Source organism: Chamaea fasciata, unplaced genomic scaffold (assembly GCF_029207755.1).
Source record: "Chamaea fasciata isolate MVZ Bird 193981 ecotype frontalis unplaced genomic scaffold, bChaFas1.0.hap1 SCAF_923, whole genome shotgun sequence".
In the NCBI taxonomy this organism is placed as follows: Eukaryota; Metazoa; Chordata; class Aves; order Passeriformes; family Sylviidae; genus Chamaea; species Chamaea fasciata.
Genome location: NW_027095008.1, coordinates 2,303 through 5,255, shown reverse-complemented (window position 1 = coordinate 5,255; position 2,953 = coordinate 2,303). Strand labels below are relative to the sequence as shown.

The window sequence follows — 2,953 nt, the reverse complement described above, 5'->3', positions numbered from 1 at the left end:
CTCCCAGTTTGTTCCCAGTTTGTTCCCAGTTGGTTTCCGGTTCGTTCCCAGTTCGTTCCCAGTTTGCTCCCAGTTCGTTCCCAGTTTGTTCCCAGTTTGCTCCCAGTTGGTTCCCAGTTCGTTCCCAGTTCATTCCCAGTTCGTTCCCAGTTTGTTCTCAGTTCGTTCCCAGTTCGTTCCCAGTTCATTCCCAGTTCGTTCCCAGTTTGTTCTCAGTTCGTTCCCAGTTCGTTCCCAGTTCACTCCCAGTTCGTTCCCAGTTTGCTCCCAGTTCGTTCCCAGTTTGTTCCCAGTTCATTCCCAGTTCGTTCCCAGTTCATTCCCAGTTTGTTCCCAGTTTGTTCTCAGTTCGTTCCCAGTTTGCTCCCAGTTCATTCCCAGTTCGTTCCCAGTTCATTCCCAGTTCGTTCCCAGTTCCCTCCCAGTTTGTTCCCAGTTTGTTCCCAGTTTGTTCCCAGTTGCCTCCCAGTCCTCCCAGTTCGTTCCCAGTTCGTTCCCAGTTCGTTCCCAGTTCACTCCCAGTTCGTTCCCAGTTTGTTCCCAGTTTGTTCCCAGTTGCCTCCCAGTCCTCCCAGTTCGTTCCCAGTTCGTTCCCAGTTTGTTCCCAGTTCGTTCCCAGTTGGCTCCCAGTCCTCCCAGTTGGTTCCCAGTTGCCTCCCAGTCCTCCCAGTTCATTCCCAGTTCGTTCCCAGTTCGTTCCCAGTTCGTTCCCAGTTTGTTCCCAGTTCGTTCCCAGTTGGCTCCCAGTCCTCCCAGTTGGTTCCCAGTTGGCTCCCAGTCCTCCCAGTTGGTTCCCAGTTGCCTCCCAGTGCTCCCAGTGCGGCTCTGGGCTCTCCCCAGTGCCACCAATGACCTCACCCCCCTCCCCAGCCAATCAGATGACGGAGCCAGACGCACTCTCAGCTGTGATTGGCCTTTATTGCGGAGCAGGGGGCGTGGCCTCGGCCGGCCCCGCCCCCGGGGCGGGCATCGCAGTCTGGTAGATCACCACGGGCTGGGGGCAGGACAGGGAGGCGGGGTCAGTTTAGGCCACACCCCCTGCCCCACCCCCATGCCCGTAAAAGGAAGCGTGAACATTACAAACCACGCCCCCTCGTTAATGATGGTGGCCACGCCCCCCGTGTCACTCACCACTGGCCGCGCCCTGGGGCGCCCCCTGGCGGCCGCCACGCAGCCAATCACGGCCAGGACTCCGCCCGCCGCCGATGACATCATCAGCAGCACGTGGGTGCCCAGCAGCGCCCCCTGGGGGAGGGGAAATGGGGGAAAATCGGGGGAAATCGGCTCAAAACTGAACCGGGAATCGACCCCGAATACGACCCTAAAACCGGCCCAAAACCGACCCAAACCTGACCCAAAAATGACCCGGAACTGATCCCGAAGTGATCCAAAATTGGTTAAAATCCGACCAAAAATGACCCGGAACTGATCCTGAATTGATCCGAAATTGGTTAAAATCCGACCCAAAATTGATCCAAAAATGACCCGGAATTGATCCCAAAGTGATCCGAATTGGTTAAAATCCGACCCAAAATTGATCCAAAAATGACCCGGAATTGATCCCAAAGTGATCCAAAATTGGTTAAAATCCGACCCAAAATTGACCCAAAAATGACCCGGAATTGATCCTGAATTGATCCAAAAATGGATTAAAATCTGACCCGAATTGATCCAAAAATGACCCGGAACTGATCCCAAAGTGATCCAAAATTGGTTAAAATCCGACCAAAATTGACCCAAAAATGACCCGGAATTGATCCTGAATTGATCCGAAAATTGGTTAAAATCCGACCCAAAATTGACCCAAAAATGACCCGGAACTGATCCCAAAGTGATCCGAAATGGATTAAATCGGACCCAAAATTGATCCAAAAATGACCCGGAACTGATCCCAAAGTGATCCGAAATTGGTTAAAATCTGACCCAAACCTGACCCAAAAATGACCCGGAACTGATCCCAAAGTGATCCGAAAATGGATTAAAATCGGACCCAAAATTGATCCAAAAATGACCCGGAACTGATCCCAAAGTGATCCGAAATTGGTTAAAATCCGACCCAAAATTGACCCAAAAATGACCCGGAACTGATCCCAAAGTGATCCGAAATTGGTTAAAATCTGACCCAAAATTGACCCAAAAATGACCCGGAACTGATCCTGAATTGATCCGAAAATTGGTTAAAATCTGACCCAAAATTGATTCAAAAATGACCCGGAACTGATCCCAAAGTGATCCGAAAATGGATTAAAATCGGACCCAAAATTGATCCAAAAATGACCCGGAACTGATCCCAAAGTGATCCGAAATTGGTTAAAATCTGACCCAAACCTGACCCAAAAATGACCCGGAACTGATCCCAAAGTGATCCGAAAATGGATTAAAATCGGACCCAAAATTGATCCAAAAATGACCCGGAACTGATCCCAAAGTGATCCGAAATTGGTTAAAATCCGACCCAAAATTGACCCAAAAATGACCCGGAACTGATCCCAAAGTGATCCGAAAATGGATTAAAATCCGACCCAAAATTGACCCAAAAATGACCCGGAACTGATCCCAAAGTGATCCGAAAATGGATTAAAATCCGACCCAAAATTGACCCAAAAATGACCCGGAATTGATCCTGAATTGATCCAAAATTGGTTAAAATCTGACCCAAAATTGATCCAAAAATGACCCGGAATTGATCCTGAATTGATCCAAAATTGGTTAAAATCTGACCCAAAATTGATCCCAAAGTGATCCGAAATTGGTTAAAATCCGACCCAAAATTGACCCAAAAATGACCCGGAACTGATCCCAAAGTGATCCGAAAATGGATTAAAATCGGACCCAAAATTGATCCAAAAATGACCCGGAACTGATCCCGAATTGATCCAAAAATTGGTTAAAATCCGACCCAAAATTGACCCAAAAATGACCCGGAACTGATCCCAAAGTGATCCGAAATTGG

The 2,953-nt window shown here is 48.7% G+C and overlaps 1 long non-coding RNA gene across 1 annotated transcript; it reads right to left on the bottom strand.

Moving 5' to 3' along the window:
- Positions 1-899: 899 nt before the first annotated feature.
- Positions 900-1,242, bottom strand: LOC136306039 (uncharacterized). The gene is made up of 2 exons (XR_010725482.1): positions 1,132-1,242; positions 900-994 (listed from the first exon to the last, which is right to left on the bottom strand). It is a non-coding gene; the product is annotated as an uncharacterized lncRNA (long non-coding RNA).
- Between the last annotated feature and the right edge of the window lie 1,711 nt (positions 1,243-2,953).